The sequence below is a fragment of the Nyctibius grandis genome, chromosome 11 (assembly GCF_013368605.1).
Source record: "Nyctibius grandis isolate bNycGra1 chromosome 11, bNycGra1.pri, whole genome shotgun sequence".
Classification (NCBI taxonomy): domain Eukaryota; kingdom Metazoa; phylum Chordata; class Aves; order Nyctibiiformes; family Nyctibiidae; genus Nyctibius; species Nyctibius grandis.
In genome coordinates, this window is record NC_090668.1 from 4,070,011 (window position 1) to 4,096,620 (window position 26,610).

At 52.9% G+C, this 26,610-nt stretch overlaps 3 non-coding genes across 3 annotated transcripts; all 3 read left to right on the forward strand.

Moving 5' to 3' along the window:
• Positions 1-5,058: 5,058 nt before the first annotated feature.
• Positions 5,059-5,140, forward strand: TRNAS-AGA (transfer RNA serine (anticodon AGA)). Its single transcript has one exon. It is a non-coding gene; the product is annotated as a tRNA-Ser (tRNA).
• A 6,078-nt stretch (positions 5,141-11,218) lies between these two features.
• On the forward strand, positions 11,219-11,290 carry TRNAQ-CUG (transfer RNA glutamine (anticodon CUG)). Its single transcript has one exon. It is a non-coding gene; the product is annotated as a tRNA-Gln (tRNA).
• Positions 11,291-22,914: 11,624 nt separating this feature from the next.
• On the forward strand, positions 22,915-22,996 carry TRNAS-AGA (transfer RNA serine (anticodon AGA)). The gene has a single exon. It is a non-coding gene; the product is annotated as a tRNA-Ser (tRNA).
• Positions 22,997-26,610: the final 3,614 nt, after the last annotated feature.

Below are 26,610 nucleotides of genomic sequence, written 5' to 3' on the forward strand. Positions count from 1 at the left end.
ACAGTGACCTCTCCAACAGTGGCAGTGTTTAGAAGTCGACGGGAGCCTTCTGATGTAACTGGGAAACTTGGTCTGCTCTGAGTGGGAGGTTGGCCCAGAAAACCTCCAGAAGTACCATCCATCCCACATTATTCTGGGGAGCACTGAGTGTCATGGGCCCCTGAGCAGCCACCAAAAGGCAATGCCTTGGAAGGCAGCAGTGGCACGAGGTTGCAGAGAAGGACCAGGTGATTCAGGAATGGTGATAAAAACTGAGGAAATGCCCTTGAGGAAAGCAGCACTTTGGGGCTATGAGCTCTGGTATCCCTGGCACACCTGAGACCAGGGCACTATGTCCACTGAATTCCAGAGCAGGCTGACTCATGTTTGCCAGGAGTTCAGGGTTTTTCCCAACTCTTCCACATCGCAATGACTCCCAGGTGCTCTGGGAGATTGATGTGATGTCCCTTTGCAGTCTGAAATGCATGGAATGGGCCACTCCACCCGTGATCCAGGAAAAAGGGCCATGAGCTTTTGGCTCCCTGCCCTGAGCCTCTCCTCAAAAGCAGGCCATCCAGGCCTCTGGCCTCTGGGATGCCCTTGCTGAGCAAAACATGTCAATCTAGGTGTTTCAGGGAAGAACACAGGCATCGCTTTCATCACAAAACCAGGCCGTGGTAGAGCCTGATGTGCATAAGCGATGTCCTCTTGGCCATCACTCCTGCCCGCCAGGGGCTTCCATCAAGCCCACAGTGGTCTATCTTTCCCGTTCAGCTTTGACACATCCCTGGACAGGTGCGTCTCTTCTCGCATATGGGATGTGCGTTCTTGACCTTCTGCCTGAAATCACATAGTCTCCTGCATGTCTATGATGACCTCCTGCAGAGAAATGTCTCTCAGGTATAGGCTGAGTACCTGCACTGAAAGCACTTGAGAGCTGCCTTGAGGTGTCCTTCATGGTTGAATTTCACTATGATTTGTGGAAAAGCTCACCATGAAGAGGGCAAAGTGACAAAGGCAATCCATATGACACAAACCCATCTAAAAACTCTGCACAGTTAGCCTGAGACCTTGGAGTTAATTTGCCTCATGAAGGTGAGACACAGATGAATCGTTATGATGATCAAGGGTGTGAAACGGGAGTACAACATTTCTGATGAAAGCGGCAAGGGCTTAATCACCAGTGAGGCCTCAGCAAGTGGCAGCGACAACGTGTTCAGATGCTTCATGAACAACGAATGTTTGTGGCCCCACAGGGCTCTAAGACACAGCATAAAAGCCTGCGCTGCTCCAGGCTCTGCATCTTCCTCTCTTGCCTCCCTTTCCTCGAGGAACGAGGTAAGCCTGAGTCCGCTCCATCCTTCTCTGTGTTTGCCTGAGCTGCTGTCCTGGTGGCTACTCAGGTTGATACTTGGGCACCTCAGCTTGGTCCTGTAATAGACCTGTTCAAGGGCTGTCACCTCTTTCCCTTTTTGTGGAGGTGGCTGGGAAGAGCTAGGAAGAGGGGTGTTCTTTGAAGTAGAAGAGGATCAATGGGGCTGAGCTGCAGGGAGGTCTGCCCACCAGCATTTCTGCCTTAGGCAGATGGTCTCTAACAAAATGGCCAAGGGTATCCAGTGCCTTCTTCAATGCAGCAGTGTTTGTTCTGGACATGGGGTATGATCAGTTTTCCATAGGTGCTTTAAATCCCCTGTGCAGGGTCCTATCCCAAAAGTGGGCCTGCCTTTATGTGCCATGTAATTTGAAGGGCACAGTGAGGTCCGTGGGAGTTGTAGCACCGTGTGTATTTTTAAGAGGTGATTTCTGAGAAACCTTGTTCAACCCAGCTTATTTGTGCTGGGATCATTGCATCGATCTTCATCCGTGCTATTGCACTGGGAAATGCAGGAGGATCTCCTAGTAGACTCAGCAGGCAGTTAGGCACATCTTTGCTCCTAGTCATTCAGTCTAGCCTGAAGGTGACATGTCACGCCTGTTGGGCATGTGAGCAAGATCAGCTGCAGGCTCTTTCTGGACATGGAGCTAGAATTGGAGATGGAGTGCAGCAAAGTGTATCTGCAGAAAGAGCTGAGGAAAAGCAAGACAGACTTATCTCAAGGTCTGTGTTTCGCCTCTGCTCTGTGTTTCAGGTTTGCCTCCCTCACCGAGAGATGTCTTGCTTCAGACCATGTCCCCCACGCCCCTGTGGCCCCTGTGGCCCAACCCCACTTGCAAGCAGCTGCAGTGAGCCCTGCAACGCCCGCTGCGCTGACTCAACGGTGTTCATCGAGGCCTCCCCGGTGGTGGTGACCCTGCCGGGCCCCATCCTCACCTCTTTCCCTCAGAGCACAGCCGTGGGATCCTCTCTGTCAGCTGCTGTTGGCAGCTCCCTCAGCACCGGGGGGGTTCCCATCTCTTCTGGGGGCTCCTTTGGTCTGGGCGGGTCAGGGCTGTGTCTGCCTCCCCCACGCTGTAATCTGAACTGCTGAAGCTGGTGGATCATCCACTGTGCATTGGGGAGCAAGACAAGGACTCTGTAACAGGAGCATGGCCACGGCATCCACATGGGCTGTGTGTCCTCATCCCATTTGGGAGGAGGGACCTGTGCCCACTGCTTCTCGCTGCACAGCAGACCTCGCTGTGCCTCCTCTGGCTCTGCTTTGCTCTGAGCTCCTTGAGAAAGGGCTCGTTCTCTTCTGCTTTGCTGAACCTCCTGCTGATGGGGGGAGGGTGCTGGAGTTAGGGACTGCTCTGGGTGGGGTGGGATTGCCACCAGGTAGAGCAGAATGGGAAAAGGCAAGCGCTTTGTGTGGAGCTTGCCCTTGGGGAATGGGCCATTCTCTGTGCCTCCCTGAACCCTGCAGATGTGTTTCTTGGTCTCTGTTCTGTGCCCCTGCATTTGTTCCTTCTCATTAAAGACTTTGTGCAGCATCGCTGGAGACTCGTGATGGTTTCTTCTTCTCACTCAGTTAGCTACCCGCTCCGCAGGGAAGAGCAGTAGCCTTTGTCCTGCTCTTAGCACCACTTGTGGATAGAGCTCCCTGAACTGACACCAGAGCACCAAGAAGCAATTCGGCAAGAGAAAAACTGAAAATCTTTGGAGAAACGGAGTGTGATTCTGTAGCCTTGTGATCACGCCCCTGTGATATCGCTCATAGTCAGCCTTGAGTCCCGCCACCTAAAGCACTCAAGAGCTGATCTCATTTCTTCTGCCCATGTACCCAGCGTGTCATGCATGTATGCTCAGGAAGCAGTGACATTTCACTGCCTGCCCTGAGTACCCTGTGGCAGAGAACAGAAGCAGGCTTATGAACTGGGCTCAGATGACAACACTTCCGGAGGTGGCAGGAAAAAATGGGCACGTGTGCTCAGCTGAGTGGTGGAGGGCTCCTTCAGAAACAGGCAGGGGTAAGTTGCCTTTCTGAGCCTGAATCTCAGCCAAGTCTTGGCATTTGGAAGTCAGGTTTTATATTTCCTTTCCTTTTGGTGATGCACCTTGCTGCTCACAGGTGTTTTGGAGGCAAAGAGCACCTAAGATGCTCAGCAGAAAAGCAAGGCGCCCTACGTGCAAGCATGCAGCCAAGCACAAAGCTGGATCCAGTGTTGCTGTTTGATCTCCCAGATGATGCATTACTGTCCTCACTGCTGCCCCTCCAAAACCTCTCAGCAGTCATTGCTGCTCCAGGTGTTTGAACTTTGGGGCAGGTGCACGTCTTCCCCTGACTGAACGCTGTTGCCTCTGCTTTCTCTTATGGTTCCCAGCAGCAAGTGGAAAGCCTTCTGCAAAGTCCTTTTCCTCTGCAGGAGACCTCAATGTCTGCATGCCAAGTGCTGGGAGAGCTGGGGTGTTTTAGCCTGGGGAAGGGAAGGCTGCGGTGCTGGAGAGTGGAGAGGTGGATTAAAGGAGAGCGAGCCATCCTCTTGTCAGCGGTGCTCAGTGGGAAGGCAGGAAGTGGTTGATAGAGGTGAAAATATGAGAAACGCCATGCACAGTATCCCCATTTCACTGTGAGAGTAGTCAAAGACCAGTGTCCCAGTTGTGAATGTTAATACAGACATTTGAGTTAACATCTCAGTTCTCTCAACTGTTGTTGACAGACTTCATATGAAAACCAGTCATGGCTCTTCTCTCTTTCATTGGTGTTGTGGGAATGTGCTCCAAGGGCTGGGTGTGGAGTGGAAAGGAGGGAAGCGCTGATTTTCGTAGCTGGACGTAGGCAGTGTGACTGTGAGATCGGGTTAGCTTGGGCATTTCTGTAGGGAAGAGAGCGTGTGCAATCACCGCTACATCACCAACAAACCTGTGGGCACTGCTGCCTCCTGCTCCTCCGCTTCACAGACCAGGCTCCTTCCAGCCCTCTGCACATACTTTTCCCCAAGCCGCTCCTCATGTTCACCTCACACCATTGTTCTGCGTGCAGACAGGCACTGTCACCTGTACCACATCCATAGCAAATACTCAACGCCATTTTCCAAATACTCCTGCTCCAGACCCAAAAGAGAATCAGAGCTACTTTCATCCAGTTGTGGAAATGGTCAGTTTTGTGGATCATTTAATATCTTGCTCCATGCTCATGCATCGGACAGTGGTTGCCAGTGCTGGCAAAATATCTGTATGTACCTATTCCACCAAAACAAGCTCTCTCCTGTCTCCCTCTAAGTCATCCACACCTCCCATTTCATCTCGCTTTGACCCTCCACACTTTTCCTCAGCTTGGCTCCACCTTGTGTTTTTTCAGTCCTTTTTCTCAATCTTACAAAGCATTCCCCCTACACACCAACAACCTGCACGGCAGTCATGGTCTTTCTTCAAGAGTTGACACCACCCTACTTCCTCAAGAGGCAGGAGGTGCTTCTGCGAGGTCACCATCTTCCCTGCAGGAATGTCCCCACTCTACTGCTCACAGCAGGCTTGGAGTCCCCCTCAGATAAATTTGAGAAGAAAAGCGAGGTCTAATATCCTGCCCCACAATAACGACCGTCTCTGGTCATGTCCACACAGCTGCCTTCCCTTCTTCCCTGGAAGCAGCAGAGATGCCAGCTGGGGAGTGAAACCATCCTCCCTGTGACAGGATATCCCAGCAGAGTGGGCTGCAGCAGGTAGTTGTGGCCGAGTGGTGAAGGAGATGGACTAGAAATCCATTGGGGTTTCCCCGCGCAGGTTCGAATCCTGCCAACTACGAGGCACAGTCCCCTTTTGGGCTGCCTGCAGCTGACCATGCTGCAGCTGTGTGACTCCTATTGTACCTGATTCCCAAAAAAGACATCCACTGTTGCTGGTTCTTGAACAGAACTTAAGAGCCTGATCTCACCTCACATCCCAAGCAGCACAGCCACACCAGCTGTCTTCCCTACACCTGGAACTACAGCAGCTCATCTCCAAAGACAGCCTGCACAACATGTTCTTCTTGCTACCAAGGAAGCCAAGACACCTCATGGATCAGAGATCTTGGCAGCACTCACAAAGTGCCCCTCAGTTTAGATGTCATGAAGACAGACTGGTGTGGAGCAGCAGGCAAGTGGAGGGAAGACCCTCTTGGAGGGAAGAGCTCAGCCTTCCCAGAGCCTTCCTCGGATGCCTTGCAGCATTTAAGACAGGGCACCACTCAGTCCAGCAGGTCTGGCCCTGCCCTGTGGTGACTGGGAAGCACCTCCACCCCCAGAAGTGTTGGGCAGGATAGGCACCACTTAAGGCATGGAGAGGAGGGGTTAGGGTTTCTCAAGTTCCCTGGCAACCTGCATGGTGGCAGGGGTAACCCTCAGCTGCCAGGGAGCAGCAAGGGCAGGGCTGTGCCAGGAGGGAGGACAAGGCAGGAGCTGTGGGGGAGCACAGCACAGCATGGGCATGGGAAGGCCCGCACAGCCAGAGTGAATGTGGAGGCACTAACAGCTATGCAACTTGCTTAGAGGGAAGAACACTGCCTAGCACTAAGACCTTTTACCTCAGGCTCAGCATGACCTGAAGACCCAACCTAAGCTGTCTCTCTGTGGCTGAGAACACCCCATGGAGATGATAAAACAACAGCAGTTTTGTCTTTCAAGAAACCCCAGGCATATAACCACGGTCAGAACAGCAATTGACCAGAATCTAGTATAAACCCCCTCCTGGTTCAGAACAATGAAGAATAACACCCCACGGAGCATATGTCCACAACACCTGCCTGGGATATAGTGATTTTGGGAGAGAAAAATCTGATTAGCCCACCCCTTAACATGAGCAGTTCCTTTGGTTAACATAACTGTATTGTAAATATGTATAAACCCCGCCTTGCTCTATAGCGGGGTCCTCCATGCATCAGGCTGGGGCACCACTATGTGCTCAGCTAAAATAGGAGAATTATTTCCCTTGGTAATTTTAGGCTAAGTGTCATTGTCTCTCTCCTCAGCCCGCAAAGAACTGACTTTTATGCCGGGCACTGTCCCACAGCCCCCAGGGAGCTGGATTTCTGGGCAGGGTTGCAGCCCTTATGAGCTCGCTGGAGAGCAGCTCCCCTCTGCTCTGCAAAGCAACAAGGGTGCCCTCTCACTCAGGGGTTTCCTTCAGCTCCTGCAGAGCCATCTGGGGTGGTCAGAGAGAAAGGCCCCACACAGGGTTATGGGCAGGAGATGTGGCGAGAAGGGCAAGGCAAGGCCGTAGCACTTCCCACCCCAGGTCACTGACACTGAGTTTTCCAGGGAGACAATTTTGCTGCCTGGACAAGAGCACCAGGTAGAGGAAGGGAAGGAGGCGTGAGTGCTGGCAGTGCCATTTCACACCCAGAGAAGCACCCAGCAGCTTGACTTTCCCTAGCCAACATCTCACACCCGGAGAAGCACACACCCATCCCAGCAGCTTGAGGTCGCACGTGTGCAGGGGGCTGGAAGGAGGAGGCCAGCTAGTCTGTGAAATGGAGGAGCAGGAGACAGGCCAATTTATGAGGGGAAGGGCAGGAGGCAGAAGAGATTAGGAAGTGGACAAGTAAGATGGAGGCCCGGTTCTGGGCTGGAGGAGCAGAAGGCAGCGGTGCATCCAGGAGTGTTGGTGGTATAGTGGTGAGCATAGCTGCCTTCCAAGCAGTTGGTCTGGCTTCGATTCCTGGCCAACACAAACTTTTCTTCAGCCTGACTCCACAATGCCTTGCCCAGTAGGCAACAGCAGGCTGGAGGAGCAACTTTGGACCATTCAGAGATTCCCAGAGAGTGTCGGAGCAGGTGCCCAGAGGACTTTCGGATTCTCCATGCCTGGGTATCACACTCAAGTTTCAACAGGGCTTTAGGCACTGAGCAGCCTGCTCTAGCTCTGGGGCTAGCCCTGCTTTCAGCAGGCATTTGGAATAGTGACCTCCTGAGACGACTTGCAGTCTAGCTCCTTCCATGAAGGAACAAGTCCCTGAGAGAGCTGTGTCCTCTTTCCTGTGCACCGTGGTCAGAAAGTGAACCTCTTCCCCACAGGAACTGGAGCTCAGTCATTGCTCAGCTCTTGGCGCATCTCCTGTCCTTTCTCCTTCACTCTCTAGTCCCTTTCACACACACTGACTCCTTGAGAGCAGCACAGCATTCCCCCAGTGGTTGGTGTGGTAGAGCCCTCCTTGCCCATCCTCGCTGACCCCAAGCAGGGAAGAATGAAGCACCCTTGTTGCCTCAGGAACCATCCATGTGGCAGCACTGCAGGCCAAGTGCTTGTCTTGCCATATCCTGAGGCTCTGGAGGCAATGAAGGAAGTCATGTGAAAGGTAGATGTATGCCTGGAGCCCCTTGAGATGTTGGCCTTGAGATGTTGGCCTGTACAGAGCCATAATTTGCTGATGGTTCCTTTGGTTGCTCCCGTGAAGGATTGCCTTGGCCATTGCGAGACGCGTCAGCAGTGTGCTGCCCCTGTGCTGGGTGCTCCTGTTCCGTGTGGCCTGAAGTGCATGTAGGAGCTGCGGTCGCCTGTCAGCAGCCCTTGGTGGGAGCAGGGCAAGGGTGCTCCCAGGAACCAGCTCCCTCTGCAGTAGTGCCAGGAGAGGCTGGCTGAGCTGGGCTGGCTCTGGCAGCTGCAGGGGGAGGAGTGGCAGCAGCAGCAAGAGCTGCAACGGGTCAGGATGGCCAAGCGGTCTAAGGTGCTGCATTCTGGTTGCAGTCTCTCTGGGTGATGTGTGCTCGAGTCCCACTCCTGACAGGCCCCTCCCTCTTGGTGGCCTCCTTCATGGCTTCTCTCTCTTGGCCTCCTTCCCTCTCTTAGGTGGAGGCTCCTTGCTCCTCTGGGTGCTCTGCTCAGCCTGCTGACCAGGTCTTGCTGCATGTTCCGCCTCCTGTAGAAGGAGAAATGGCCATAGCCATGCAGCCACCAGTAGCATGTATGTAGACCTAGAAGACAAACATGGAGGGAGAGCCCCTAGGGAATCCCACTTTTCCACTCTCCCTTACAAAACTCACATTGTGCATGCTTCTCGCCTGAAATGCGGCTCTTTGGACTTTCTTCAAACATTCACCCACAAAATCCTCTCTCCCACATTGCACTTTACCCTCCAACAACCCTTCTGGATTGAAGGCATTTCAGGGACACACAGAGTGCATCGTCCTGCTTCAAGCAGGCTCACACCACCTGATCGGTGCTTTAGCCTTTTGCGTCATCAAACACCTCAAGGACAGACATTTCACAGCCTCTCTGGACCCCTGTTCCCATGCTTAGGCACCCTCGGGGTGATCATTTTTGTTTGTGTAAACAGTCACAAACTGCCTGTTCAATTTCTGACCATGGCTCATCCTCTGACCATTGCAGTGGTCTCCTTGTAGGGCTCCTGTTAGATCCCTGCTAAGCATTTTCTCCTCCTAAGTAAGCAAGCCTTGGGACCTCAGCCTCTCCTCAGAAGGCCAGAGCCCCCAGCCCCTGACTATCCCAGGGATTCTCCGCTGCAGTTGCTCCAGTTTATCATCACATTTCCTTGGTTCCCCACATAGTCCTTCTTCCCCTTTTTTGGAGATGAGGCAACTCTTCCCACTCCGTAGCCATGAGGGCACTACCTTGCCTTCTGCTCCCAAGGCTGGAGAGCCCCTGAGATGTGTCATTCCCTCTTTCGGGCCCAGTGGCGCATTCTACAGGTGCCACTCCAGGATGTGGCATCGACCAGCAGGACTTCAACCCACAAAGTTTCCCTGAAATGGTAGTTTCTCACCAGCAAACATGGACAGCAACAGTGGGAAGAGGGGCAGGTGGGAGTAAAGGCCCATGAGTAAGAGGCCAACAGGGACATTGCAGCCTCTGAGTCATTACTCTCCAACAAGTTACACGAGCACTGGTGGCATTTTTCAGAAGCATGAGCCACAGGAGATGTCTTCCTGCGCACACAGGAAGAGGAAGAGGAGACATGCACAAGGTGGTATCAAAGCATGCCAGAGCTTGTTGTGATTGAGGGAAAAGCTGAAGGAGCTAGGCGTGATCATCCTGGAGAAGAGAAGGTGAGGGGGCTTCCACTGTGTGAAGGTGGCTCTTCGGCTTGCAAAGATCTTGGAAGTGCAGGACGCAGGATTGGCCTGGCCTTCTGTGTGAGCCAGCCTGGCCTGAGATGCAGTTCCCAGGTGCTGGGCAGCTCTGGGATATCTCTGGCTGCCCACTGAAGCCTGTAAGGGGGTCAGAAAGTGTCCTCCCTGCAGTGTCCCACAGGGAGGAGCAGCATGGGATGCTACAGTGGAAGGAACATTTGCCATGACTTTGGGGAAGCAAACGGTCTGGGGACCATGGCAGCCCCAGCAGGCAGTGCTGCCAGGAAGGAAATCAAGGAGAAAATGCCCTGAGCAAGGAAGCTGCCTGCACTGGCCCCCACAGTCCCCTGGCCCAGAATCCTTTCTCCCCACGTGGTGGGTGAGACTAGCAGACCCCCAGTAACACCGTCCAATGCTTGGCAAACTGCTGTCTCAGTCCCAGAAGGGACATCCTTCCTCTTGCGGCAGTACAATATCTGCATGGGAAAGGGCTGTCCCTTTCCCTGTGCACCATCCCCTGCAGCGGAGTCCCTCCACCTCTTTGCAAGAGCTTCAGAGATTGGGCCCTGCTCTTGCTGCTCCCACACACTGCTTCCACCCTGCTCGGTCCTGCAGATCCCAAGGATGCATGAGGAAAGCCCCCAACAATGCTGCTTCTCTGGAACATGCTTTCAGAGTTGTGACTCTGTAGAGATGTAACCCTTCTCCTGTGACTAGGTGTTTCTCACGCCCTCTCTGGATGTAACCTGCCATTTGATATCTTGGCTTGGGCATGGCAGCATGGTCTGTCTTATGGGTTCAGAAGTACTGGATGCTATCCCAGTGCTTTGGGCAGTCCAAAGCTACCAGGAGGTTGTGTCCTCAGTGTCCTGCGCTAAGTTTGAGGTCTGGTAGAGTGTCCCCACATGTGTTTCCCCCTGTCTGACAGCTGGGAGGAAGAGCCCTGCTCTCAACACACAGACTCAAACCTTGGCACAAGGAGCATAGCACCAGTGCAGCTTTCTCCGCTGTATGCATGGACCCTTTTTTGGCAGGCAGTGTGGTGGTGTCAGGGCACGAGGGAAAGTTCCCTCAGGCTCACAGTGAAATGTACCTGAGTTTGCAAAAGCCTCAGGAGAGAAAATGGCGTTCTCACTGAGGGAGAGGCCACTTTGGGGCAGAAGGGGACAGCGTGTCCTGGAAGAAAGGACCAAGGTTTGAAGTCATCCAGGACTGTCTCAGCAGAGGAAGGCAGAGCAGCTTGTGCAACCCACAACAGGCTGCTTTGGGTCCTCCTGCCAGCTCTTCCCTCTGTTGAACGTCACCCCCTGCCCTCCTTTGGCAAGGTCAGGAGCTCGACTAGGACTGCAATCAAGAGTAAGCACATCTGGTTAATGGCTGCTTAGTATGAGCTACAAGGTGAGAAACAAGAGAGGCAATAACTTGAAGAGGCCGATTGATAGGCTGTCCAACATGGGGGTGAAGGGAGGCAGCAGCAGAGTGTAAGCATCAAACCACCGATTGTTGGGCCATGAATGTACTGTGTGAGGTGTAACGTTGAAGAGGTTCTACTGGAAACTTCATGACCAGGTCTAATGATGGGAAATGGAGATTCTCACGGGTTCCTAGCCTGGGTCTTGTGAGAGAGGGCATGCCAGGCTTGTGCCAAGAGCTCTGCCACTCCCTTGAAAGGCCCTGTGAGTAGAGAGTGCCCAGCAGTCCTGCAGGAAGGCTGCACTTGTTAATGGCCAGGGAGATGGAGAGACTGCCAGGGCTCAATGGGGAGCATATTACTCATTGGGGGCGGCCACAGGGGAAAGACAGCATGTGCCCAGCAGGTCCCATGGTGTAATGGTGAGCACTCTGGACTCTGAATCCAGCGATCTGAGTTCAAATCTCAGTGGGACCTCAACCTTTTGCCTCCCTCAGGCCTTTTCTCAGCATGCTTTCACCTTAAAAGCCTTCCTGTTGGGTCAATTGTCTAGTGCACTCCCATCTTCCTTGCTTTCCAGTGCTCCCAGCCCTGGGAATGACATAAGTGCCCCTTCTCCTGCCCTGTGCCCACCACACCTCTGCAGCTTTCCTGAGCGCTGGCCCCTGTCCCCTCTCTGCTCCCTTGTGCTTGATGGCTGCTCCTGGCTGAGGGGATCCAGCAGTGGCTCACCAAATCACACAACAGCTAAGGTGGAGATCATGCAGTCCAGGCCTGCCTCAGAGCAGGGTCAAGTAGAGGAGGCTGATGGAGACTCTACAACTCTCCCTGGGCAACTTTTTCCCATGGTTCACCACCCTCGCAGTAAAACAGGGTTACCGTGTGTGGCATTACTGGTATTTCCACCTCTGTCCATTGCTTCTTGCTCTCTCCATTTCTCTGAGGCTTTTCTGTCTCTCTTTTGCCTGCTTGTTGATTTTTGTTGCTCTGGTATCAGTTCAGGAGCTCCACCCACACCTGGCAGTGCCCCTTGCTTGGGGTTATTTGCTGTCTTGAGAGAGGGCAGGATCTCCCTCTTCCGTGCAGAGCAGGTGTCTAACTGAGGGAGGAGGAGAACAAACGAACATGAGTCTCCAACGATGCTGCACAAGGTCTTTAATGAGAAGGAGCAAACTTAGGGGCACAGAAAAGAGACCAAGAAACACATCTACAGGGTTCAGGGAGGCTCAGAGAATGGCCCATTTCCCAAGGACAAGCTCCACACAAAGCGCTTGCCTTTTCCCATTCTGCTCTCCCTGGTGGCAATCCCAGCCCACCCAGAGCAGTCCCTAACTCCAGCACCTTCCCCCCATCAGCAGGAGGTTCAGCAAAGCAGAAGAGAACGAGCCCTTTCTCAAGGAGCTCAGAGCAAAGCAGAGCCAGAGGAGGCACAGCGAGGCCTGCCGTGCAGTGAGGAGCAGCGGGCACAGGTCCCTCCTGCCAGGTGGGAAGAGAACACCCAGCTCATCTGCAAGCCTTGGCCACACTCCTGCTGCAGAGTAACTGTCTTCCTTCCAGCTCCAAAGGGGATGATCCACTGGCTTCAGCAGTTCAGATTGCAGCAGGGGGGAGGCAGACACAGTCCTGACCCGCCCAGACCAAAGGAGCCCCCAGAAGAGATGGGAACCCCCCCGGTGCTGAGGGAGCTGCCAACAGCAGCTGACAGAGAGGATCCCACTGCTGTGCTCTGAGGGAAAGAGGTGAGGATGGGGCCCGGCAGGGTCACCACCACCGGGGAGGCCTCGATGAACACCGTTGAGTCAGCGCAGCGGGCGTTGCAGGGCTCACTGCAGCTGCTTGCAAGTGGTGTTGGGCCACAGGGGCGTGGGGGACATGGTCTGAAGCAAGACATCTCTCGGTGAGGGAGGCAAACCTGAAACACAGAGCAGAGACGAAACACAGACCCCGAGATAAGTCTATCTTGCTTTTCCTCAGCTGTCTCTGCAGGTACACTTTGCTGCCCTCCATCTCCATTTCTAGCTCCATGTCCAGAAAGGGCCTGCAGCTGATCTTGCTCACCTGCCCAACAGGCGTGACATGACACCTTCAGGCTAGACTGAATGACTAGGAGCAAAGATGTGCCTAACTAGCTGCTGAGTCCACCAGGAGATCCTCCTGCATTTCCCAGTGCAGTAGCACGGATGAAGACTGGTGGAATTATCCCAGCACTAACAGGCTGGGTTGAACAAGGTGTCTCAGAAATCACCTCTTAAGAACACACACTGTGCCTACAGCTCCCACAACCCTCATCGTGCCCTCTGAGTTGCATGGTCTGGGAAGGCAGACCCACTTTTGGGATAGGACCCAGCACAGTGGGTTTAAAGCACCTATGGAAAGACTGATCATACCCCATGTCCAGAACAAACACTGCTGCATTGAAGAAGGCGCTGGATACCCTTGGCCATTTTGTTAGAGACCATCTGCCTAAGGCAGAAATGCTGGTGGGCAGACCTCCCTGCAGCTCAGCCCCATTGATCCCCCTCTGCTTGAAAGAAACCATCCCAAATCTTCCCAGCCCCCTCCATGAAATGTGAAAGAGGTGGCAGGACTTGAATAGTTCCATTGCAGGGCCAAACTGAGGTGCCCAAGTATCAACCTGAGTAGCCACCAGGACAGCAGTTCAGGCAAAAACAGAGAAGGATGGAGCGGACTCAGGCTTACCTCGTTCCTCGAGGAAAGGGAAGCAAGAGAGGAAGATGCAGAGCCTGGAGCAGCGCAGGCTTTTATGCTGTGTCGCAGAGCCCTGCAGGGCCACAAACATTCCTTGCTCGTGAAGCATCTAAATACCTAGTAGTTGCCATTTTTCGAGGCCTCACTGGTAATTAAGCCCGTGCCGCTTTCATCTGAAATGTTTTGCTCCCACTTCATACAACCAAGAAATACGGAATGAAACATAGAATCATTTTGGGCTGGAAGGGACCTTAAAGATCACAATTTCCAACCCCTTTGCTACGGGCAGGGATACCTTTCACTAGAACAGGTTGCTGAAAGGCCCATCCGACCTGGCCTTGAACATGTCCAGGGAGGGAGCATCCACAAGTTCTCTGGATGTCCAGTTCCAGTGTCTCACGACCCTCTTAGGGAAGAATTTCTTCCTTCGATCTAAACAAAATCTACCCTCTTTTGGTTTGAAACCATTAAGCCTCATCCTATCACTACACTCCCTGATAATGAGTCCCTCCTCATTTTTCTCAGGATCCTTCTCTTCTCTATGCTAAACAGCCCCAACTTCTCCACCTGCCCTCATAGGAGAGGTGCTCCAGCCCCCTGATCATGTTTCTGGCTCACCTCTGGCACCTGCTCGAGCATGTCCATGTCTGTCTTATGCTGGGTGCCCTGGAGCTGAACACAGTACTCCAGGTGGGGTGTCACGAGAGTGGAGTAGAGGGCAGAATCACCTCCCCTGACCTGCTAGCCACACTTCTTTTGACGCAACCCAGAATACGATTGGCTTTCTGGGCTACGAGTGTGCTTTGCCAGCTCATATTCAGTGTTTCATCTACCAATACCCACACGTCGTTCTCTGCAGGGCTGCTCTCAATCCACTCATGGCCTAGCCTGTGCCCATTTTTGAGATTGCCCTGACCGAGGTGCAGCAACTTGAACTTGCCCTGTTAAACTTCATGAGGTTTGCATGGGCCCATCTCTCTAGCCTGTTAGGGTCCCTCTGGATGGCATCCCTTCCCTCTACAGTATCAACCACACCACTCAGCTTGGTGTCATCTGCAAACTTGCTGAGCATGCGCTCAATCCCACTACCCATGTCCCGACAAAGATGTTAAATTATACTGGTCCCAATACGGACCCCTGAGGGACACCACTCATCTCTGGTCGCCACCCAGACATCGAGCCATTGACCGCAACTCTTTGAGTGCGACCATCCAGCCAATTCCTTATCCACTGAGTGGTCCCACCCATCAAATCCATGCCTCTTCATTTGAGAGACCAGGATGTTGTGCGGGACAGGATCAAGTACTTTGCACAAGTAGATTATGTCAGTCTGTCAGTCTCTCTTCCCTTATCCACCAATGTTGTAATCCCGTTGTAGAAGGCCACTAAATTTATCAGGCACGATTTGCCCTCTCTGAAGCCATGTTGGCTGTGGCCAATCACCTCTCTGTTTTCTACGTGTCTTAGTATAGTTTCCAGGAAGATCTGCTCCATGATCTTGCTGGGCGCAGAGGTGAGACTGACCATCCTGCAGTTCCCCGAGACTTCCTTTTATCCCTTTTCAGAAATGGGGGTATATTTCCCCTTTTCCAATCACTGGGGATTTCACCAGTTGCCACAACTTTTCAAATTTGAGGGCAGTTTCCCAAGGGGTCCCACGCACTAGCCCCCTAAACAGCCTTTCTGAGCTCTAGGGTCCTGCCTGTACTTTTTAACCATCCCGTACTCCTCAACATTGAGCATTCCACCAGGGCATGATGGCTGCAGCCTAGGCTTCCTCCAATCTTATGTCTCCGATAAGTTCTTCTGCAGTAGTAAACAACAGGTCCAGCAATGCCTCTCCTCTGGTCGGGCTCTCCCTCCCCAGTACTACGAAGTTGTCCTCAAGCATTCCAGCAGTTTCCTGGACTGCTTGTAGGTGTCTGTGCTACTTTGCCAGCAGGTGCGTGAGTGGTTGAAGTCCCCTATCAGGATCAGGGCCTGGCGTGTGTGATGCTTCCTAACATTGAAACGATTCATCTGTGTCCCAGATTCATAAGGCCAGTTAGCTCACAGATCTCAGGCTAGTGTGGAGGAAGATTTTAAGTGGGTTTGTATCATATGGATTGCCTTTGTCACATTGCCTTCTTCATGGTGAGCATGGCCACGAGTCATGGTGAAATTCAGCGATGAGGGACATCTCGAGTTAGCTCTGAAGCGCTTTCAGTGCAGGCACACAAGGTAACCCTAAGAGACGTTTCTCCAATTGGTCATCATAGACACACAGGAGAGTGTGAGTAAGTTCAGGCAGAAGGTCAAGACTGCACAATCCCATACGGGAGAAGAGATTCATATCATCATAGGGATGTGGCAAAGCTCTGGGGCAAAGCTCAAAGGCAAAGGATTGTTGTGGGCTGGAGGGAGGCCCATTGCAAGCAGGAGTGAGGGCCACGAGGACCTTTCTTATGCTTATCAGGCTCTGCCACAGCCTTTTTTTTCTGCCCCTGAGCCCAGGGAACAAAGGCAGATTCACAACGACAAAGAGCAGATCAGAGGGTCAGGCAGGTGTCTCTCAAGTGACTTGTCCATGGGATCTCCTGGGCCATATCCCTTGCTGATTTGACCAGGCCATCACGCTTCTTCCAGCCAGGGCTCTGGGCTCAGCTTGGGAAGTGGAGAACGTGTTGGAAACAATGAAATCAAGGCGTAGGAGGGTGATCAAAGAGATGCCTGCGTCCTTCCCTGAAAGAAACACGCACACAAATTGACCTGTTTTGCTCAGCAAGGGTAACCCAGAGGCCAAAGGCCTGGATGGCCTGCTTTTGAGGAGAGGCACAGGGCAGGGAGCCAAAAGCCCATGGCCCTTTTTCCTGGGTCAGGGATGGAGTGGCCCATTCCATGCATTTCAGACTACAAAGGGATATCACATCAACCTCCCACAGCATCTGGGAGTCATCGTGATGTGGAAGAGCTGGGAAAACCCTGAGCTCCAGGCAAATAGGAGTCACCATGCTGTGCACTTCAGTGGACACTGTGCCCTGGTCTCAGGTGTGCCAGGGATACCAGAGCTCATAGCCTCATTGCTCTCAACGTGCTGCTTTCTTCTCTTCTGCAGAAGAGAAGGCTCCAGGGAAACCTTATAGCAGCCTTCCAGTACCTGAAGGGGGCCTACAAGAAAGCTGGAGAGGGACATTTTACAAGAGCATGTAGTGACAGGACGACAGGTAATGGTTTTAAACTGAAAGAGGGTAGAATTACATTAGATATCAGGAAGAAATTCTTTCCTGTGAGGTTGGTGAGACCCTGGCCCAGGTTGCCCAGAGAAGCTGTGGCTGCCCCCTCCCTGGCAGTGTTCAGGCCAGGTCGCATGGGGCTTTGAGCAACCTGGTCTAGTGGAAGATGTCCCTGCCCATTGCAGTGGGGTTGGAATTAGATGCTCTTTAATGTCCTTTCTAACCCAAACCATTCTCTGATTCTACAATTTTCATCTATGGTTTAGCACCATTCCTGAAACAACTGGTACTTCTATGGTATCTCACGCTGCAGCTGCCTTCCAAGGAATTGCCTTTTGGTGGCTGATCAAGGGCCCAGGGGACTCAGTACACCCCACAATAATGAAGGTTAGAGGGACCTCTGGAGGTCCTGTGGGATGACTTCCTGCTCCAAGCAGGAACCAAAACCATTCTGTGATTCCATGATCCCATCCCAATTTCAAAACCTGCCAAGTTCTAGGTTTAATCTGCATGAGCCCACTTGTGGGCCTGGGAGGCTCATCTGTGAGAGCCCCTGGCTGCTAGGGTGGGGACCAGGCCTTAAGCCGAGGGCACTGTGTTTGTGGAGCCTGGTGGAGAGGAGGCAAGGTGGGGAGGAGGGGATGCTGCCTCCCCTCTAAAGGACGTGATGGGAAGGATGGAGCCAGACTCTCCTGAGAGGTGCACTGCAAATGGGCAAGAGGCAACAATCACAAGGTGCAACAAGGGAAATACCAGCTGTCCTTGTGGGAAAAGAAGTATCAGTGGGCTCGGTATAGTCCTGGAAGAACTGCTCAAGAGACAGTGACCTCTCCAACAGTGGCAGTGTTTAGAAGTCGACGGGAGCCTTCTGATGTAACTGGGAAACTTGGTCTGCTCTGAGTGGGAGGTTGGCCCAGAAAACCTCCAGAAGTACCATCCATCCCACATTATTCTGGGGAGCACTGAGTGTCATGGGCCCCTGAGCAGCCACCAAAAGGCAATGCCTTGGAAGGCAGCAGTGGCACGAGGTTGCAGAGAAGGACCAGGTGATTCAGGAATGGTGATAAAAACTGAGGAAATGCCCTTGAGGAAAGCAGCACTTTGGGGCTATGAGCTCTGGTATCCCTGGCACACCTGAGACCAGAGCACCATGTCCACTGAATTCCAGAGCAGGCTGACTCATGTTTGCCAGGAGTTCAGGGTTTTTCCCAACTCTTCCACATCGCAATGACTCCCAGGTGCTTTGGGAGATTGATGTGATGTCCCTTTGTAGTCTGAAATGCATGGAATGGGCCACTCCACCCGTGATCCAGGAAAAAGGGCCATGAGCTTTTGGCTTCCTGCCCTGAGAAGCAGGCCATCCAGGCCTCTGGCCTCTGGGATGCCCTTGCTGAGCAAAACAGGTCAATCTAGGTGTTTCAGGGAAGAACACAGGCATCGCTTTCATCACAAAACCAGGCCGTGGTAGAGCCTGATGTGCGTAAGCGATGTCTTCTTGGCCGTCACTCCTGCCCGCCAGGGGCTTCCCTCAAACCCACAATGGTCTATCCTTGCCGTTCAGCTTTGACACATCCCTGGACAGGTGCGTCTCTTCTCGCATATGGGATGTGCGTTCTTGACCTTCTGCCTGAAATCACATAGTCTCCTGCATGTCTACGATGACCCGTGCAGAGAAATGTCTCTCAGGTATAGGCTGAGTACCTGCACTGAAAGCACTTGAGAGCTGCCTTGAGGTGTCCTTCATGGTTGAATTTCACTATGATTTGTGGAAAAGCTCACCATGAAGAGGGCAAAGTGACAAAGGCAATCCATATGACACAAACCCGTCTAAAAACTCTGCACAGCTAGCCTGAGACCTTGGAGTTAATTTGCCTCGTGAAGCTGAGACACAGATGAATCCTTATGATGATCAAGGTTATGAAACGGGAGTACAACATTTCTGATGAAAGCGGCAAGGGCTTAATTACCAGTGTGGCCTCAGCAACTGGCAGCTACTACGTGTTCAGATGCTTCATGAACAAAGAATGTTTGTGGCCCTGCAGGGCTCTGGGACACAGCATAAAAGCCTGTGCTGCTCCAGGCTCTGCATCCTCCTCTCTTGCCTCCCTTTCCTCAACGAACGAGGTAAGCCTGAATCCGCTCCATCTCTCTCTGTGGGCTTAACTGCTGTTCTGGTGGCTACTCAGGTTAATATTTGGGCACCTCAGCTTGGTCCTGTAATAGACCTGTTCAAGGGCTGTCACCTCTTTCCCTTTTTGTGGAGGTGGCTGGGAAGAGCTAGGAAGAGGGGTGTTCTTTCAAGCAGAAGAGGATCAATGGGGCTGAGCTGCAGGGAGGTCTGCCCACCAGCATTTCTGCCTTAGGCAGATGGTCTCTAACAAAATGGCCAAGGGTATCCAGTGTCTTCTTCAATGCAGCAGTGTTTGTTCTGGACATGGGGTATGATCAGTCTTTCCATAGATGCTTTAAATCCCCTGTGCAGGGTCGTATCGCAAAAGTGGGCCTTCCTTCATGTGCCATGTAATTTGGAGGGCATGGTGAGGGCCGTGGGAGTTGTAGGCACAGTGTGTATTTTTAAGAGGTGATTTCTGAGAAACCTTGTTCAACACAGCCTGTTTGTGCTGGGATCATTGCATCGATCTTCATCCGTGCTATTGCACCGGGAAATGCAGGAGGATCTCCTGGTGGACTCAGCAGCCAGTTAGGCACATCTTTGCTCCTAGTCATTCAGTCTAGCCTGAAGGTGACATGTCGTGCCTGTGGAGCATGTGAGCGAGAACAGCTGCAGGCCCTTTCTGGACATGGAGCTAGAAATGGAGATGGAGGGCAGCAAAGTGTACCTGCAGAAAGAGCTGAGGAAAAGAAAGACAGGCTTACTCTCGGGGTCTGTGTTTCGTCTCTGCTCTGTGTTTCAGGTTTGCCTCCCTCACCGAGAGATGTCTTGCTTCAGACCATGTCCCCCACGCCCGTGTGGCCCCTGTGGCCCAACACCACTTGCAAGCAGCTGCAGTGAGCCCTGCGTCGCCCGCTGCGCTGACTCGACGGTGTACATCGAGGCCTCCCCAGTGGTGGTGACCCTGCCAGGCCCCATCCTCACCTCTTTCCCTCAGAGCACAGCAGTGGGATCCTCTCTGTCAGCTGCTGTTGGCAGCTCCCTCAGCACCGGGGGGGTTCCCATCTCTTCTGGGGGCTCCTTTGGTCTGGGCGGGTCAGGGCTGTGCCTGCCTACCCCCCGCTGCAATCTGAACTGCTGAAGCTGGCGGATCATCCACTGTGCATTGGGGAGCAAGACAAGGACTCTGTAGCAGGAGCATGGCCATGGCTTCCACATGGGCTGTGTGTCCTCTTCCCACTTGGCAGAAGGGACCTTTACCCGCTGCTCCTCGCTGCACGGCAGGCCTCGCTGTGCCTCCTCTGGCTCTGCTTTGCTCTGAGCTCCTTGAGAAAGGGCTCGTTCTCTTCTGCTTTGCTGAACCTCCTGCTGATGGGGGGAGGGTGCTGGAGTTAGGGACTGCTCTGGGTGGGCTGCGATTGCCACCAGGGAGAGCAGAATGGGAAAAGGCAAGCGCTTTGTGTGGAGCTTGCCCTTGGGAAATGGGCCATTTTCTGTGCCTCCCTGAAGCCTGCAGATGTGTTTCTTGGTCTCTGTTCTGTGCCTCTGCATTTACTTCTTCTCATTAAATACTTCGTGCAGCATCGCTGGAGACTCGTGATGGTTTCTTCTTCTCACTCAGTTCGCTACCCGCTCCGCAGGGAAGAGCAGTAGCCTTTGTCCTGCTCTTAGCACCACTTGTGGATAGAGCTCCCTGAGCTGATACCAGAGCACCAAGAAGCAATTAGGCAAGAGAAAAACTGAAAATCTTTGACGAAACGGAGCGTGATTCTGTAGCCTTGTGATCACGCCCCTGTGATATCTCATAGTCAGCCTTGAGTCCCGCCACCTAAAGCACTCAAGAGCTGATCTCATTTCTTCTGCCCATGTACCCAGCGTGTCATGCATGTATGCTCAGGAAGCAGTGACATTTCACTGCCTGCCCTGAGTACCCTGTGGCAGAGAACAGAAGCAGGCTTATGAACTGGGTTCAGATGACAACACTTCCGGAGGTGGCAGGAAAAAATGGGCATGTGTGCTCAGCTGAGTGGTGGAGGGCTCCTTCAGAAACAGGCAGGGCCAAGTTGCCTTTCTGAGCCTGAATCTCAGCCAAATCTTGGCATTTGGAAGTCAGGTTTTATATTTCCTTTTCTTTTGGCGATGTACCTTGCTGCTCACAGGTGTTTTGGAGGCAAAGAGCACCTAAGATGCTCAGCAGAAAAGGAAGATTTCCTATGTGCAAGCATGCAGCCAAGTACAAAGCTGGATCCAGTGTCACCGTTTGATCTCCCAGATTATGCATTACTGTCCTCACTGCTGCCCTCCAAAACCTCTCAGCAGTCATTGCTGCTCCAGGTGTTTGAACTTTGGGGCAGGTGCACGTCTTCCCCTGACTGAACGCTGTTGCCTCTGCTTTCACTTTTGGTTCCCAGCAGCAAGTGGAAAGCCTTTTGCAAAGTTCCCTTCCTCTGCAGTGTCTGCATGCCAGGTGCCCTTATAGGGACTCCACCGGTGTCACTGTGTGGCTGATTCCCACTTGAGCACAGCTAGGGCATCTGTCAGCCCTGCCAAAGTCACATTGAGGTGATTAAAGGCTTGGCTCATCTGTCATACAAGAAGAGGCTGGGAGAGCTGGGGTTGGTCAGTCTGGGGAAGGGAAGGCTGAGGGTGCTGGAGAGTGGAGAGGTGGATTAAAGGGGAGCAAGCCATCCTCTTGTCAGTGGTGCTCAGTGGGAAGGCAGGAAGTGGTTGATAGAGGTGAAAATATGAGAAGTGCCACGCACAGTAACCCCGTTTTACTGTGAGAGTAGTCAAAGACCAGTGTCCCAGTTGTGAATGTTAATACAGACATTTGACTTAACATCTCAGTTCTCTCAACTGTTGTGGACAAACTTCATATGAAAACCAGTCATGGCACTTCTCTCTTTCATTGGTGTTGTGGGAATGTGCTCCAAGGGCTGTGTATGAAGTGGAAAGGAGGGAAGCGCTGATTTTCGTAGCTGGACGTAGGCAGTGTGACTGTGAGATCGGGTTAGCTTGGGCATTTCTGTAGGGAACAGAGCGTGTGCAATCACCGCTACATCACCAACAAACCTGTGGGCACTGCTGCCTCCTGCTCCTCCACTTCACAGACCAGGCTCCTTCCAGCCCTCTACACATACTTTTCCCCAAGCTGCTGCTCATGCTCACCTCACAACATTGTTCTGCATGCAAACAGGCACTGTCACCTGTACCACATCCATACCAACTACTCAACGCCATTTTCCAAATACTCCTGCTCCAGACCCAAAAGAGAATCAGAGCTACTTTCACCCAGTGGTGGAAATGGTCAGTTTTGTGGATCATTTAATATTTTGCTCCATGCTCAGGCATTGGACAGTGGTTGCCAGTGCTGGCAAAAAGATCTGGATGTACCTATTCCACCAAAACAAGCTCTCTCCTGTCTCCCTCTAAGTCACCCACACCTCCCATTTCTTCTCCCTTTGACTCTCCACACTTTTCCTCAGCCAGGCTCCACCTTGTGTTTTTTCAGTCCTTTCTCTCAATCTTACAAAGCATTCCCCCTACACACCAACAACCTGCACGGCAGTCATGGTCTTTCTTCAAGAGTTGACACCACCCTACTTCCTCAAGAGGCAGGAGGTGCTTCTGGGAGGTCACCATCTTCCCTGCAGGAATATCCCCACCCTACTGCTCACAGCAGGCTTGGAGTCCCCCTCAGACAAATTTGAGAAGAAAAGCGAGGTCTAATATCCTGCCCCACAATAACGACCGTCTCTGGTCGTGTCCACACAGCTGCCTTCCCTTCTTCCCTGGAAGCAGCAGAGATGCCAGCTGCGGAGTGAAACCATCCTCCCTGTGACAGGATATCCCAGCTGCCCAGCTGAGGACAAAGCACTGGGACCTGCAGCTGCAGCCCCTGGGCTTACACCACTCAAGGCCTCTGGAAGGCTGGCACCAGGTGCCTGTCATGCTCAGTGGCGGTCGCAGCTGCAGATCTTCGAGTGGAGCATCGCCCTGAAACTCCCAGGGATCCGGGTGTCATTGCATAGGGCGTGTGATCAGCATGGCAGAGAGGGCTGGAGCAGGTAGTTGTGGCCGAGTGGTGAAGGCGATGGACTAGAAATCCATTGGGGTTTCCCCGCGCAGGTTCGAATCCTGCCAACTACGGGGTGCAGTCCCCTTTTGGGCTGCCTGCGGTTCACAATGCTGCAGCCGTGCGACTCCTACTGTACCTGATTCCCAAAAAGACGTCCACTGTTGTTGGTTCTTGAACACCGAATCACAGAATCACAGAATCAACCAGGTTGGAAGAGACCTCAGGGATCATCGAGTCCAACCGTTGCCTGACACCACCATGTCAACTAAACCATGGCACTAAGTGCCATGTCCAGTCTTTTCTTAAACACATCCAGAGATGGTGACTCCACCACCTCCCTGGGCAGCCCGTTCCAATGTCTAATGACCCTTTCTGAAAAGAAATTCTTCCTAATGTCCACCCTGAACCTCCCCTGGCGAAGCTTGAGGCTGTATCCTCTTGTCCTGTCGCTAGTTGCCTGGGAGAAGAGGCCGACTCCCACTTCACTACAGCCTCCCTTCAGGTAGTTGTAGACGGCAATTAGGTCACCTCTGAGCCTCCTCTTCTCCAGGCTAAACAACCCCAGCTCCCTCAGCCGTTTCTCGTAGGTCAGACCCTCCAGACCCTTCACCAGCTTGGTCGCCCTCCTCTGGACTCGCTCCAACAACTCAACATCTTTCTTGAAGTGCGGGGCCCAGAACTGGACACAGTACTCAAGATGCGGCCTCACCAGTGCCAAGTACAGAGGGACGATCACTTCCCCAGACCGGCTGGCTACACTATTCCTAATAGAGGCCAGGATGCCATTGGTCTTCTTGGCCACCTGGGCACACTGCTGCCTCATGTTTAACCGGCTGTCCGTCAGCACCCCCAGGTCTCTTTCCACCGGGCCGCATTCTAACCACTCCTCCCCCAGCCTGTAGAGCTGCATGGGGTTGTTGTGGCCCAAGTGTAAGATCCGGCACTTATTCTTGTTGAACCTCATGCCGTTGGTCTCAGCCCATCTATCTAACCTGTCCAAATCCCTCTGTAGGTCCTTCCTACGCTCCAGCAGATCGACACTCCCACACAGCTTGGTGTCATCTGCACATTTGCTGAGGGTGCACTCAACCCCTACGTCTAGATCATCTATAAAGATATTGAACAGCACTGGCCCCAGAACTGAGCCCTGGGGAACACCACTAGTGACCGGCCGCCAGTTGGACTTTGCCCCATTCACCACCACTCTCTGGGCTCGGCCATCCAGCCGGTTTTTAACCCATCGAAGAGTCCACCCATCCAAGCCCCAGGCAGCCAGTTTGTCTAGGAGGATGCTGTGGGAGACAGTGTCGAATGCCTTACTGGAGTCTAGATAGACTACATCCACAGCCCTGCCCTCATCTACTAAGCGGGTCACTTTGTCATAGAAGGAGACCAGGTTGGTCAAGCAGGACCTGCCTTTCATGAATCCATGTTGGCTGGCCCCAATGCCCCGATTGTCCTGCATGTGCCGTGTAATGGCACTCAGGATGATCTGTTCCATCACCTTGCCTGGCACCGAGGTCAGGCTGACAGGCCTATAGTTCCCTGGATTGTCCTTCCGACCCTTCTTGTAGATGGGCGTTACATTTGCTAATTTCCAGTCAGCTGGAACTTCTTCAGTTAACCAGGACTGCCAGTAGAAAATAGAGAGTGGTTTGGTAACAGAACTTATAAGAGCCTGATCTCACCTCACATCTCAAGCAGCATAGCCACACCAGCTGTCTTCCCTACACCTGAAACTACAGCAGCTCATCTCCAAAGACAGCCTGCACAACATGTTCTTGTTGTTAACAAAGAAGCCAAGACACCTCATAGAACAGAGATCTTGGCAGCACTCACAAAGTGCCCCTCAGTTTAGATGTCATGAAGACAGACTGCTGTGGAGCAGCAGGCAAACGGAGGGAAGAGCCTCTTGGAGGGAAGAGCTCAGCCTGCCCAAAGCCTTCCTGGGATGCCTTGCAGCATTTAAGACAGGGCACCACTCAGTCCAGCAGGTCTGGCCCTGCCCTGTGGTGACTGGGAGCCACCTCCACCCCCAGAAGTGTTGGGCAGGATAGGCACCACTTAAGGCATGGAGAGAAGGGGTTGGGTTTTCTCAAGTTCCCTGGCAACCTGCATGGTGGCAGGGGTAACCCTCAGCTGCCATGGAGAAGTGCCAGGAGGGAGGACAAGGCAGGAGCTGTGGGGGAGCACAGCACAGCATGGGCATGGGAAGGCCCGCACAGCCAGAGTGAATGTGGAGGCACTAACAGCTATGCAACTTGCTTAGAGGGAAGAACACTGCCTAGCACTAAGACCTTTTACCTCAGGCTCAGCATGACCTGAAGACCCAACCTAAGCTGTCTCTCTGTGGCTGAGAACACCCCATGGAGATGATAAAACAACAGCAGTTTTGTCTTTCAAAAAGCCCCAGGCATATAACCACGGTCAGAACAGCAATTGACCAGAATCTAGTATAAACCCCCTCCTGGTTCAGAACAATGAAGAATAACACCCCACGGAGCATATGTCCACAACACCTGCCTGGGATATAGTGATTTTGGGAGAGAAAAATCTGATTAGCCCACCCCTTACCATCAGCAGTTCCTTTGGTTGACACAACTGTATTGTAAATATGTATAAACCCTGCCTTCCTCTATAGCGGGGTCCTCCATGCATCGGGCTGGGGCACCACTATGTGCTCAGCTAAAATAGGAGAATTATTTCCCTTGGTAATTTTAGGCTATGTGTCATTGTCTCTCTCCTCAGCCCGCAAAGAACTGACTTTCATGCAGGGCACTGTCCCATAGCCCCCAGGGAGCTGGATTTCTGGGCAGGGTTGCAGCCCTCATGAGCTCGCTGGAGAGCAACTCCCCTCTGCTCTGCAAAGCAACAAGGCTGCCCTCTCACTCAGGGGTTTCCTTCAGCTCCTGCAGAGCCATCTGGGGTGGTCAGAGAGAAAGGCCCCACACAGGGTTATGGGCAGGAGATGTGGCGAGAAGGGCAAGGCAAGGCCGTAGCACTTCCCACCCCAGGTCACTGCCACTGAGTTTTCCAGGGAGACAATTTTGCTGCCTGGGCAAGAGCACCAGGTAGAGGAAGGGAAGGAGGCGTGAGTGCTGGCAGTGCCATTTCACACCCAGAGAAGCACCCAGCAGCTTGACTTTCCCTAGCCAACATCTCACACCCGGAGAAGCACACACCCATCCCAGCAGCTTGAGGTCGCACGTGTGCAGGGGGCTGGAAGGAGGAGGCCAGCTAGTGTGTGAAATGGAGGAGCAGGAGACAGGCAAATTATGAGGGGAAGGGCAGGAGGCAGAAGAGATTAGGATGTGAACAAGTAAGATGGAGGCCAGGCTCTGGGCTGGAGGAGCAGAAGGCAGCAGTGCATCCAGGAGTGTTGGTGGTATAGTGGTGAGCATAGTTGCCTTCCAAGCAGTTGGTCTGGCTTTGATTCCTGGCCAACGTAGACAAACTATTCTTCAACCTGGCTCCACAATGCCTTGCCCAGTAGGCAACAGCAGGCTGGAGGAGCTCCTTTGGACCATTCAGAGATTCCCAGGGAGTGTCGGAGCAGGTGCCCAGAGGACTTTCGGATGCTCCATGCCTGGGTATCACACTCAAGTTTCAACAGGGCTTTAGGCACTGAGCAGCCTGCTCTAGCTCTGGGGCTAGCCCTGCTTTCAGCAGGCATTTGGAATAGTGA